At 48.6% G+C, this 14,192-nt stretch overlaps 1 protein-coding gene across 2 annotated transcripts in view; it reads right to left on the bottom strand.

The window, feature by feature from the left end:
* The window catches only part of ANXA4 (annexin A4), a 124,352-nt gene that overhangs the window by 90,193 nt on the left and 19,967 nt on the right, over positions 1–14,192 (bottom strand). Inside the window, exon 1 of one of the 2 annotated variants that reach the window (XM_077469457.1) lies at positions 10,855–10,963. The exons of the other annotated variant lie outside the window; for it this stretch is intronic. The gene's annotated coding sequence lies outside the window, so the exon portion shown is untranslated. Of the gene's footprint in view, positions 1–10,854; positions 10,964–14,192 lie in introns of those variants that run through there. 2 annotated transcript variants of the gene reach the window in all.

A 14,192-nucleotide genomic window follows, 5' to 3' on the forward strand; every position in this document is an offset into this window, starting at 1 on the left:
CTGCCTACAAATTTGAAGTTTTACATCTTGCCCTGAATTTACTAGACAGGAGCACATATGGTCCGTTTACGCCACCAGAACATTTACATGCGTACATCATAAAATTTGGTCAAAATTGGACCGTGGATGCTAAAAGTTCTTGTTTTGGTTTACACGACTAAATGTTATAGATTGAAATGGAACTGTATAAATGGGCCCATAGCACACAATAGTGTGATGTTTAGATACATATAAATGAGGAGTTTGAAGGCAGAATATTATATGCCCGTAGGGGAGTGCCCTGAAGCAGAATTTGTCCCCCCCCCCCCCCCCCAATTTTTATACTATCGGTAACTAATCAGGAATATAGTGAACTCTTTTTTTTATTTTCTGTTTCAATATGTTTATTGTGAATTTTTGAAGAAGCAGTAATAAACAAAAAGAGCATAATCATCTCCTTGTGAGCCCTCGCAGGGGCCACTCATCACAAATATAAATCCAAAGGGCTAACTATCACAATATATTCCTGATAAACACAGGAAAAAAAAAAAAAAAAAAAAAGGGGAGATGAGCAAAAAACGGGATCTAGACTGATTCAGTGTCAAACAACTCATCTCTTAACCATGGTCTGCAGTAAGCCCTGTTCCTGCCACCCCCGTCCATGGGAGGTAGCAGTTTTTATTTAGAAATATGAGAGAGTACTAATGAAAGAGAAAAGAAATAGGGAACAGAAGAAAGAAGGGTAGAGAGAAAGAGAAGACAAAAAAAAAGGGGGGGGGGGAAGGAAGGGGGGGAAAGCTCGGGCTCGGACGCCCCGCCAGGAGAATTCAGACCAAACCCAGGCATGCCGCTTGGAGCGTGGGGAACTCATAAAGAGATCCACGGCTCCCAGATCTTCAGAAATTTAGCATGAGAATCGTGGACAATACTGGACATACGTTCTTGAAGTAACATAGCAGTCATACGTGTCTTAACCCCTTGAAAATCTACCCGTGGTGACTTCCAGGCTTGGGCAATGGTCCGCTTGGCCGCTATAAATAGATAGGTAGCCAGCTTCTGTTGAGGGCCGCGCAGGCCAGGGACCGGGCAGTGTAGGAGAGCTAGCCTAGCGTCCCTTCGGATCGTTAGATGAAAGAGTGTCTGCAGTAAACCAAAGATCCTAGACCAGAACCCCACCAACCTTGGGCAAGCCCACCATGTGTGCATGACATCACCTCGCTGACCACAATTGCAGAAGGATCTGTCAGTACTCCCAGGGAATGCCCGAGCCGTGCGGGCAGGCACCCAGTACCATCGGAACATTACTTTATATGCGGCCTCTAAGGTATTTGTGTTGAACGAGCATTTGGCGACCGTGTGCCAGGCTCTGTTCCAATCCTCAGGGTCTACTGGGGCCTGAAGGTCCTTTTCCCATTGAGTCATATAAGAGAGGGGCGCCGATGGCGGACGACCATTCAGGGAGGCATAAATTGCCGAGATGAGGCCCGGAGACCCTGGGGAGTGATGGCATGTATGTTCAAAAAAAGTTTTTTGGAAAGGATAGGTGGACGTGCAGCGCAATGCTACAATCCAGTGCTTTAATTGGATAAAGTGATAATGCTCCGTAACCGGCGCCCCCTGCGCTTCCCTGATACTCTCCCAGGAGGGAAAAGAACGTGAAGATAGAAAATTTTGAACTTGTGGGTAGCCATGCGAAGACCACCAGGAGAATGCCTGGGGCTCCACATGACCGGGAAGGAAAAGAGGGTTATGGGTGATGGGGAGTAGGGGTAGGAAGGGGGGACATCAAATTGTTAACCGATCGAACTGAGTCCCACACCTGCAGACCATGAAGCAGCATAGGGCTTAGAGAGGGAGGGCGTAGATTCCTGGGGAGCCATAGGAGTGCCTGAAGTGAACACGGGTCAGAACCAGGTACCTCAAGGAGCACCCACAGAGGAACATCCGTGGTTGCATGAAGCATGGTCAATGGGGAGATCTGGGCTGCTACATAGTATTTAGAGATGTTGGGAACCCCCAGGCCTCCCTGAAGCCTGTGGGTATAAAGGGTCGCTCTAGGTACCCTAGGGCGTTTGCGCGCCCATATAAATTGGAGGATCCTATTCTGCAGGAGTCGAAGGAAAAAAGCGGGTACCCGGACAGGCAGAGTGCGAAAATAAACGACTTTGGGAAGTATCGTCATCTTTGCCGCCGAGATCCTTCCTACCCAGGAGAGTGAGGGAAATTGCCAGGTTTGCATAAGGGTGGACACCATACGCAATAGGGGATAATAATTGGCAGAGAATAGGGAGGAGTAAGCTGGAGTCAATTTGACACCTAAATAGTCAATCGAGTGCGATGCCCAGCGATAAAGGAAAATGGTCTTGAAGTCGCTGAACCAGTTCCAAAGGGAGGTTAACATTCAGCGCTGTGGTTTTGGAGTGGTTAATTTGAAGACCTGAGAAGGCTGAGAATTGATCTAATACAAGTTGCAGGTTGGGCAGGGAGATGAGCGGGTTTGAAATGGTCAAGAGGGCGTCGTCCGCGAATAGGTTCACTTTGTATTGAGTGCCTGCGTAAGGAATTCCCGAGATATCACTATTGGCCCTGATCGCCGCCGCCAGCGGCTCCAAGGCCAGGATAAACAGTGCCGGGGACAGGGGGCAGCCCTGTCTAGTTCCCCGGAGTATCGGGAAAGGGTCCGAAAGGAAGCCCGCGTATTTTACTGATGCCGACGGTGCGGAATATAGGGCTTGGATCCATTGCAGGAAATGTGGACCAAATCCCCATTTGGTTAGAACAAAATAAAGGTAATCCCACGAGAGCGAATCAAACGCTTTATATATGTCTAGGGAAAGCAAGAGTCCTGGAATTTTGCGCTGATTAAGCATATGGAGGAGATGGACCACCTTGCGGACATTATCCCCCGCCTGGCGACCGGGTACAAAGCCCACCTGATCCCTGTGAATGAGGGCCTGAAGATATCTGTTGACCCGCGCACTTAGGACCTTGCCCAGTACCTTCAGGTCAACATTCAACAGGGAGATGGGACGAAAGGACTGCGGGTCCGTGGCCTCCTCGGGCGACTTAGGTATCATAGTGATATGAGCTTTCAGCGAGTCCGGCGAAGGTCTCGCGCCGTCCCGCCAGGCGTTGAAATAAGATGTGAGATGGGGCGTGAGCAGGGGTGCAAATGTCTTGTAATATAGACCGGTGAAGCCGTCCGGATCGGGAGCCTTGGAAGGCTTAAGGAATTTTAGGGCTTGGGCGACCTCCATTTCCGTTATAGGAGCATTCAAATTATCTCGTGCCGCCAAGGACAATGTAGGGAGGTCAATCGATTGGAAGAATCTCTCAGCCCCGTCTCGGTCGAAGGCTGCCGGTCTATTATATAGGGATGAGAGGAAGGAGGCAAAGCCTGCCACTACTTTAGATGGGTTTGACGTAAGTCCCCCTCCCGTCACCTGCAGACGAACCGGCCTGCCCGGGCGTCCCACTGAATTAAGTTTCCTAGCCAACATAGGACCAGGTTTGTTCGAGCAACTATAAAACGTATATTTGGACCAACGCAGGGCCTTTTCCGCCTGAGCAGAGGCAAGCAGGTCCTGTGGCCAATTTGTCACGTGTCTGCCTATGGGTTACCGTAGGGTGCGCCTTCCATGTCGCGTCCGCCGCCTCTAGTAAAGAGGTCAATTCCCGTATCTGCTGCTCTCTGGCCCGTTTTGTACGGGAAGCGATCTGGATCAAGTGTCCCCTGACCGTCGCCTTGTGGGCTTCCCACAAGGCGATGGGAGAGCCGACCGAGCCCACATTTTCTGCAAAATAAGTTTGGATATGAGTTTCTATATGGGAGGATGTAGCTTTCGTACTTAGGAGGGATTCATTAAGCCGCCAAAGATAGGCTGGGCGGGAGAATCCTGCCCAAGTGATTCCAAAGATCAGGGGATCGTGGTCGGACCACGGAGAGGTGGCAATAGTGATCTTTTGCACCAAGGGCAGGGAGCTAAGTTGCAGGAACACGTGGTCTATCCTACAGAAACTCTGATGGGGGTTAGAGAAAAAGGTAAAATCCCGAGACAATGGATGTTGCTCACGCCACACGTCCACCATGCCATAAGATTGGAAGAGATCATGCAATAGTTGTTCCTGAGAGGCATCACGGGACGGAGGCACTTCCCTGAGACTACGCCTGTCCAAAGAGGAGTCAAAAACAGAGTTTGAGTCTCCCATCATAATCAGAAGGCCTTTTTGGTGCCTGGTGATCACTTGAAGTAGGTGGGAGAAAAACCTTCTGCTGAAATGAGTTAGGAGCGTAGTATCCAACCAAAGTGACCTCCTGGTCCCACAGGGTGCCCTGCAGGATCAAATAGCTATTTCTTTAGAACAGATAAATTGGAGGTTACGCCGAAAGGCCATCAGCACCCCTCTATGTTTCTCAGTGGCAGAGGCCGTAAAAAACATCGGATAATGAGGGGACAAATATTTGGAGGATGAGGATTGGGAGAACCTGGTCTCCTGCAGACACACCACATCAATAGATTGTGATTTTAAATGGCGGAAGACCTTCGATCTCTTATTGGGGGAATTGAACCCATGTATGTTCTGCGAGAATATTTTCAACACATTTTGAGCCATATGGGGGGTAAAGGAAGGTACATATAATGATAGCGCAGCCAGCAAGGTACGTACTTACCCTGATCCCATGGCGAGGCAGTCCGAGTCCGAGTAGGGGGGCGAGAGGGAGGAGAACACAGAGGAGAAGAGGAAGAAAGAGAAGAGGAAACATTGAATAAACATGTGACACACATAAACACCACAATGGGTGGGCTTAGCATCCCGTTACCGGACACTAATATAGGTGGCTGCACCACCAACCACAAGGCTAACGAATAGTAAAACATAACAACAGTAGGAACAATAATACTTCAATTTTCTAGAGCATTACTACCTTATTATCCTATTACCGCCCTTGCACAGGGCTACGAGAACTAAACCAAAAACAGATGAGACGAGCCAGGCCCATCTCAGGGGAACCGCTCTATCGGATGGCAGTGATAAAAAAACTGGCCCCGGGACCATAGGTTCTCCTCACCAGGCGTCACCCCGTAGGGAGCGCCCGAGGAGAGGACGTGACCACGGTCCCCAAACGTGACCCCCGCGTTGGTTCGCCGCCAGGCCCCTGGAGTCAAAAAGGGTAAAAGAGGGAGGGAGAGGTCAGGGAAGGGAGGGAGTCAAGTGGAGGGGGGAAGGGGGGCAAGAGGGGAAGCAGGAAGGGGGGAAGATAGAGGAGCAGGGTAAGGGGAGTAGGGGAATTGACGGGGAAACAGGGAGGGGCAAAACCATACAAAAAAAAATACAAGGGGAAGAAAAATGCAAAGTTGGAGCCCCAGATGGCTCCTAGGGTCCAAAGGGCAACCTGCCTACATAATAACTAGGCAATACATACAGTACTCCCGGAACCAGCCTCCCAAACCGCCCCCACCCCACCGGGACTATAGTCCCATTCCCCCTCCCCTCCCTAAAAGGAAGAAGGAAAAATGTAAAAATTAATGTAAAAATCATAAATAACATAACATTTTTGTCCTGATATAGGACCCTCAGGTTAGCTGAGAGGTCTGGGCAAAATTAGGCAGTCCTAGCAGGGCCGAATCACTGGTAGAAGCCCAAAGTGCAAGTGCAGTGCCTCAAAAGTTGCTTGAGCTTCTTCCGCGTTACGCACAGTGTAGCCCCGACCTTGGTAGGTAAAGGCGAGGCGAAAAGGGAAGCCCCATGTGTATTTAATGTGGCGTTCCACCAAAGCTGAGGTGTAAGGCTTTAGCTGATGTCTCTTTAGCACCGTGGTGGGGGCCAGGTCAGTAAAGAGCTGGTATTTGTGACCTTGGAAGCGGAGATCAGGTTTGTCCCGTGCTGCTCTAAGGAGTGTTTCCTTCGTACGGTAGTACGTGAACTTGATGATAATGTCCCGAGGGGGGCCCCCCTCTCTCCTCGGCCCCAGGGCCCGATGGATCCGGTCAAACTCCATGCGATCAATAGGGATGCCCGGGACCAGTTCCTGGAATAGGGCCGTGGCCGTGGAAGTTAAGTCCTCAATAGTTTCGGGAAGTCCCCTAAGCCTGAGGTTCCCACGTCTAGACCTGTTCTCATAGTCTTCTAATTTTAGGAGAGCTGCATCCAGGTCCCTGCGGAGGTCCTGTAAGTCCTGCTCATGGTGATCAATGACCGTTGCTGCAGCCTCCATTCTATCTTCCAACGCATTCGTACGGTTGCCAAGTTCACGAATTTCCTTCGTGAGATGCGTGGCCAGTTTAGAAGTGGCTGCTGACAGTTCCCCCTGCAGCATGGTTTTAAAGCGAGATAACAGGTCAGCGTCCCGCAAAGAAGGCGCTACATGCGGTTGTTGGGTTTCAGGCATACTTTCTGCGTCCGAGCAAGCTTCGGGCTCACCAGTCAGCAGCGGAGGGGTAAAGTCCATGTCCGAGGCCTGCGAATTCAGCGGACCGTCCGGTGGAAAGGCCTCGAGGCTTGCACTCACAGCTTGTCTCCTCGAGGTGCTCCGCGCTGTGCCTGATTTGCGTCCCATAATGTCAGCTTCAATTGCGGGGTATGTCGAGCCCAAATTAATGTGCAGGAGCGGCGATTTCACTGTCCGTGTGGTCGGTGGTGGAGAAGCGCCATTAGTTTGCGACCATCTTGGTTCTTAGTTCATGAGTACCCTCAGTATATAATAATTCTAGGTAGTAGCAAGGAATTACAGTCTCTCCCCACACAAACAGGCTATGGAAGAATAAACTTTAGAGTACTGGGTGTAGCAAGATGGCCGCCGTCATCCAGAACAGGCCGAAGCCAGGGCCTTTCCTGGGAAAAGGGGCTGCTGCCGAGTAACCCGCAGCCTTGGTTCCTAGGGGGTTATCAGGGCCCGTCCTACTTCAGTCCCCTCACAGCCCAGAAGGATGAGACCCGCCCGGCTGGGTTAGAATGGCCTGGGGATAGGATGCAGCCCGCCCTGCGACTCACCAGGCCCAGAGAAGTCCGTGGAGGGGATCAAGTGCTGGCTCCCGTTTTCAGGGTCCGGCAACCAGGAGGGTCTTCGTCTGGTGACCCCCCGCTGCCGATGCGGATATTCCCGGCCGGAGTGTCAGGCGAGAGCGGCGATCCCGGAGGCCGAGTAGGCCGCAAGATGGCGGCCGGCGCGCTGCTGGTGGCGTCCGCGGCGGGCCGAATCGTTCCGCCCGAGGGTCAAAGAATGCTGCCAAACCCGAATGGAGCTGTGCGGGAGTGCCCAGGCTAGCAGGTAAGTCCTTTATGGGGTGAAACGAGGCTTCCACAGCGGAGGATGGCTGCGGATTCGGAACCGGCCGGCGGAGCTTAGCCTCAACACGTCCTGTCTCCTCGCGGTCCGGCCACGCCCCCCCCCCCTCTTTTTTTTTATTTATTTTAATAATTATATATATATATATATATATATATATATATATATATATATATATATATATATATATCTCTTGTTGGCAATTGCCTTGGCTGCAGCATATCAAAGGCCAAAACTTTGCTTTACTAATTATATATATATATATATATATATATATATATATATATATATATATATATATATAGCAAAGTTTTGGCTTTTGATATGCTGCAGCCAAGGCAATTGCCAACAAGAGGTTAAATCGAAGTAAAACGCGTTGAAAACTGTCAATGTAGTCTAAACCTCGATGTTATGAGCAGGAAAATAAAACAAGCCCATGGAAAAACCTTGCAAGCCAGCGGTGGGCAGGACACAGGGACGGGTTTGTGATTACCATCTTTTTTGCAGCAAAAAAATTTTGCTTTTCTCCCACTCCCTGGCTGTGACAGGCAGAGACGGCCTCCAGAACAAAGTTTAGAGATAAAGAGGACCTGTCATGTATACACACCGCAGTTGGCATTCATATTCAATATTTTATTAAAGTCTGTAGGGATGTCTGTACCCCCGTTAGAGAGAGATTCACCCTCTCCATTTGCTCTGTTTAATATGATCACCAAAAGCAAAAAAAAAAGTTAAAGAAAATGTTATGTATTCATCAGAACAGAAACAGAGAGGAAATCTTCTAATGGGCACACTAGGTCTGGTGAGTACCAGGGATTAACATGTCCTGTCCTAGTGGGGGACAAGCCTTGCTCACCATGATGTATCTATTGGAAAGAGTCATTGTCACCCTATGCTGCGCTCCTGGTTTGAGCTACAGACACTTCTCCCCTACTGCACAAAAAAAAAAAAAAAAAAAAAAAAACAAACAAACAAGGTAATGCAGTATCATGCGATCTGATGCCCCCAAACGTACTGCATTTGTGATGCTGTTACATTTTTACTAAACCCAGAACCCTGCATTCACTATATCTGTTCTCCCACACTATACAGAACATGGAAATTCAATTATTTTAGTAGATATAAACTGCTAAATACATTTTCTCATCAGCAGTATATAGCAGTCTTGACTTCTATCAGTGCCTGGTTAAAACTTGAGGGAGGCGTTTTCATACTGCACTGGTTGTCCTATCAGGATGCAGAACCCCTGATCCTCTGTCTGGACAGTGCTGATGGGAAAAATGCATGTGATCAGCACAGGGCCAAAGAGCATGTGCAGCCCGACTCCAGTAACTCCGTCTTATCTGGACATGTTTTGGAGACAATGCAAGATGGGGAGGATCTGTGCGTACAGGATCAAACAGGGTTTGTTTTGTTTTTTTACACAATACAGAGGATTGACCCCCTTAGGTTCCACAGTGAGACATAACAATATTTGTAATATGCTATTTGTTTTTACCGCCTCCCAGCCACTCATGTGATAGAGCACATTAGGACCAGTGGCAGCTGGTGCTCAAAATTTTTGGGGAGGCGCAAACTGAAAAAAAAAAAAAAAAAAAAAAAAAAGTCAATTGCCGCCACTGTACCCATAAATTGCCACCACCGTGCCCATCATATGCAGCCAACGTGCCTTCAAATGCAGCCACTGTACCCATAAATTGTCACCACTGTGCCATCAAGCACAGCCACTGTAGCCATCAATTGCCGCCACTGTCACTCCGCCCGGCACTTACCTGTCTTGGGTCAGCGCATTCCTCCAAGTCCTCAATGTCTTCTCCTCTTATGCTATGATTGGACGCCCGATAGGCATCCAATCGCCGCGCCTGTCACTTCCATCAATCAGGTGACAGGTAACCAGACCCGGTACACCTGATTGGCTGAGAGGCAGGTCAGTGTTAGGGAATCAAATAAATTACGTAGGGCTGTGTTAGGGAATCAAATAAATTGCTTCCCTAACACAGCCCTACGTAAGCAGCAAAAGCACAGGAGTGCACCCGCTTTTTAGCAACTTGGAAGCCTATTAGAGCCCACGGCTCTAATCAGGATGCCTATTAGAACCGACAGCTCTAATCAGGCACTTCCTGAAAACACCCCCACCACTGTAATTCAGATGCTTGGCACCGGACAAGGGGCCGGACACCTGAATAGGGGGTGGCAGCGGCGACGATAGATAGATTCATACAATGCATGAATTTATTGAAGATTGACGGGTGCAGGAGAGAGGGGGGCGCACCAAGACCGATTAGGACATTAACCAGTTAACAACCGACCCATAGCCAAATGACAGCTACAGGGTTGTTGCTCAACTCTGGGAGGCCGTCATATGACGTCCTCCCAGAATTCCGCTCGGGCGCGCACTCGAGAGCATCCTTGACCGCCGGGTCCACAGGATCACGGTAAAGAGTAAAACCACAGCTCAGCTATACGTTTTTACCACCTCCCAGGCACCCATGTGAAAGAGCCCTGTTTGTTTGAAGCTTATTAAAGCTTATTAACTGCTGCAACATGGCATTCAACAAGCATCACTGTAATGAGGGATGTCCACAGAACGTCTCTGATGAATGGGTTCTTTCACACAGGTATTAAAAATAGGTTGTGTCACTTTTTTTACTGCTTCTGACAGCCAATTAGGGAGGAGCTCAGGCATGTGCGCATGGTCCACGAGCATCGCCAGCCAGGAAGTCAGCGCAGCGTTGCGCTAATCACAGGCAGTAAGACATTGCCCGATCCCTGCAGCTGCACATCAGGGCAATGTCTCACTGCCTGAGATTAGCGCATCACTGCGCCGACTTCCTGGCAGGCTCTGCACGTGGACCATGCGAACACGCCTGAGCTCATCTCTACTGCCTATCAACACTATTCAAAATTGTTAAAATAGGGAGCAGATGTACGTACAAGCAGCGTAAGCACTGCTTTGTGATGCATTAAGGCAAAAATAACACTGCCTGCGGAGTTCAGCAGGTGTTAGCCACTTTGCAGCCACCTCCATTTACTTCTATTGAAACACACCTCAAGCATGTAAAAAAAAAATAAAAAAAAAAAAACACCACACGACACACACAACTATGGCATTGACAGTGCATTTAAAGCGTGGTTGTAAAGCATCAAAAGTGATCATTTGCCCATTTGAACCTTGAGGGGGAGAGGGAGAGAGAGCGCACGTTTGGGGAGCGTCCCTGACCCACGTCCAGAATGCTCATTAACGCTATGAGTGCGATAATGTGTGTAAAAGCTGCTTTAAACTTTAACGCTTATCTAAAAGAGTTTGAGAAAACTTATTTCTACTCCATGTTTTCTGATATACCTAGTGTGCCCGGTCATGAATGGGGTGATTTGGGGACACTGTATACATTTTCTGTCCTCTTTACCCCCGACGTATTTCTGATATACTCATGTAGCATACTAGCAGCCGTGACTAAAAGGCTTATCTGCAGACATTACATAATAATCACGTCTGTCTTTGTAGCGTGTAAACATCACATGTACACACACTACATGGCATTTCTCATAGGTTTTATAACCCCCCCAAACCTAAGCCCCTCTCTTACTAGTGTCTTCTCTGTGGCAGGACAGCAGCTCACTCTTGTTCAGTCCACACCCAGCTGATTAATGAGAAATTTGAGGGGAACAAACAAAGATCCTCATACTTTCCAGCCCCATAGGCGGTCCATGTACTGACACTGCATGAAACACAGTCACTCCCTCATTTAAAGGAAACAGAGTAGGAAGTGATTTTTTACAGTTATGGGGGAAGGACAAGGAAACAGAAAAGTGTTGCAGAGTTCTTCTGGACGCAAAGTTTGTAGAAATGCACAGAAAATCCAAGTGCTGACATTTATATATCTAATGTGAACTGTTCCTCCTCCATGCACACGTATGAACTGTTGTTTTTTACTTAGGCCCTATTCACACCATGTGCAGTGACTTTGCTATGCCTGATCCAGGTCTCCACAAGGGGCACATAGAAAACAGGTTGTTTATCCCAGTTACAATATTTTTTTTCCCCTGTGAAAGGACCCTTTAATTACCACCTTAATCAGCCACAGAACCTGTGTAATTCATATGTGTTTGGGTTTAACCGCTTTCTGACCGTCTCACGCAGATATACTGCGGCAGAAGGGCACGTACAGGCAGATTAACGTACCTGTACGTTGCGCTTTAAGAGGCGCCTTGCGGGCGCTCCGTGACTCGATGTCTGTGGGCATACCCGCGATCGTCTCTCGGTGAGGAAGAATGGGGAGATGCTAATGTAAACAAGCATCTCCCTGTTCTGCCTAATGACACTGTCACTGATCAGCTCTTCCTGTAATCGGAAGCGGTGATCAGTGATGTGTCACACACAGCCCCTCCCCCCTCCCCCCCCCCACAGTTAGAATCACTCCCTAGAACACACTTAACCCTACAGCGCTACCTAGTGGTTAACCCCTTAATTTTTACAGTAATCGCTTATTGTGATTTTTTTTACCAAAAAAGAAGAAGAATATGGATCGGCCTAAACTGAGGAAAAAAAATGTTTTTTTAATATATTTTTTGGGGATGTTTATTATAAAAAAAGTAAAAAATAATGCGTCTTTTTAAAGCTCTATTTGTGGAGAAAAAAAAAGGACGACAATTTTGTTTGGGAGCCACCTCACACGACCGCACAATTGTCAGTTAAAGTGATGCAGTGCCGAATCGCAAAAAGTGCTCTGGTCAGGAAGGGGGTAAATTCTTCCGGGGCTGAAGTGGTTAAAGGGATGAGGTGTCAACCCTAAACACGGCCCTCACACAGGTATATGCTTGTGAACACCCGTTAAGCAAACCATGGTAATAGTTTGGCTTAAAAAAACTTTGCTTATGCAGGATTTTTGTGTTCTGCCTGTAGAAGCAGCTCAATGTTATCCTATGTGTCCATGCACATTAGGACCAGTGGCAGCTGGTGCTCAAAATTTTTTTTTTGGGGGGGGGGGGGGCGCAAACTGAAAAAAAAAAAAAAATCAATTGCCACCACTGTACCCATCAAACGCAGCCACTGTACCCATAAATTGCTACCACTGTGTCCTTCAAATGCAGCCACTGTACCCATAAATTGCTACCACTGTGCCATCAAGCGCAGCCACTGTAACCATCAATTGCCGCCAGTGTGCCCCATCAATTGCCGCCAGTGTGCCCCGCCCGGCACTTACCTGTTTCGGGTCAGCGCATTCCTCCACGCTCCCTCTGAGTCCTCGATGTCTTATCCCGTCCTATTCTGCTATGATTGGACACCCGATAGGCATCCAATCATATCGCCTGTCACTTCAGCCAATCAGCTGACAGGTAACCAGACCCGGTGCACCTGATTGGCTGAGAGGCGGGTCAGTGTCAGGCCGCGTACACACGCGGGGACTGTTCGCCCAACTTTGTCCGTCAAACAGTTTCGGCAAACAGTCCGCTCAAAATTAGCATGGACGGACATGGCCACACACGACGAACGAACAGTTTGCTGAAACCGTGCGCGATGACGTGAACGGCACGTACGACGGGACGAAAAATATGACGTCCTATACACTGCATTATAACTTTCGGCGTGTAAATCCTTTCTGAGCATGCGCGGAACTTAGTTTGACGAACAAGCCTACACACGAGGGGACTGTTCGCTGAAACAAAGTTTCAGCGGACAGTTTTTCGGAATTTCCGAAAAACCTTGTTCAGCGGACTGTTCGCTGAAACTGTCCACTGAAAGCCCACACACGAGCGGACTGTCCGCCGAAACACTGTTCAGCGGACAAAGTTGGGCGAACAGTCCCCGCGTGTGTACGCGGCCTTAGGGAAGTGTTTTATTTGATTCCCTAACAGAGCACTACGTAAGCAAACACACAGCAGTGCGCCCGCTGTTTACCAATTTGGAAGCCTATTAGAGCCCACAGCTCTAATCAGGATGCATATTAGAGCCGACAGCTCTAATCAGGCACTTCCTGAAAACACCCCCGCCGCTGTAATTCAGATGCCCGGCACTTGACAAAGGGCCGGACACCTGAATAGGGGGCGGCAGTGGCGACAATAGATAGATTCATGCAATGCATGAATCTATCTATTGAAGATTGACGGGTGCGGGAGAGAGGGGTTGGCGCTCCTGCGCCCTCTATGTACGCACCGCCACTGATTAGGACATGCACACTGGACTTAAAAAAAACGTTGATTCTACAGGCTTCCGCTTGCAAAGAGGCAAAATTCAAAGGGATGTACAGGTACGCCCATTTGCCTGTACGAGCCAATCTGCCGACGTATATGTGTGTGTGGCAGGCGGCAAGTGGTTAAAGTTTCTTACCTGCCTGTACACTGAGCTGTGCATGTGCATGGACTATGTAAAATCGGAACTATACTTACTGTCACTCCAGTGCTGTGGTGTCCCAAAGCTCCCCGCTGGCTGCTGACATCTTCGGGCGGCCAGCTACAGGACGCCGCAGTGCTGGAGTGTAGGTAAGAATAGCTCCACTTTGCTTCATGTACCCATCAGCGAAATCTCTGGCCACCTCATCTCCTATCAACCGCTCCTTCCCCACCTGTGTCTCCATTAGTTGCACCGCTCCCCCTCTCTTGGTCTTCTCACCTTAGTCAAAATGCTCTTCTCTCCTGACCATGTCCGGATATCTGTCTCCCTGGTAGACCGCTCCTCTTCCCTGATACACAGCACATTGCTCGTATTATTGGGTTTTGTTTATCTTCAAACCCATTCATATTTTATGAATGGGTTTGAAGGTGAACAAAGGTATTCATGGGAATGCTAACAGGTGAACTGAGGACAATGGCTACTCACTTTACAGCAGATATCCCTTCATGAAAAAATAAAAATAAGTTTATTACATTAAAAAAAAAAATAGTGAAAATTGTGTCTCTTTTCCAGTTTTTTTCCACATAATATTTG

The sequence above is a fragment of the Lithobates pipiens genome, unplaced genomic scaffold (assembly GCF_037356315.1).
Source record: "Lithobates pipiens isolate NorthernLeopardFrog02 unplaced genomic scaffold, aLitPip1_a1.2 Scaffold_8, whole genome shotgun sequence".
Lineage (NCBI taxonomy): Eukaryota > Metazoa > Chordata > Amphibia > Anura > Ranidae > Lithobates > Lithobates pipiens.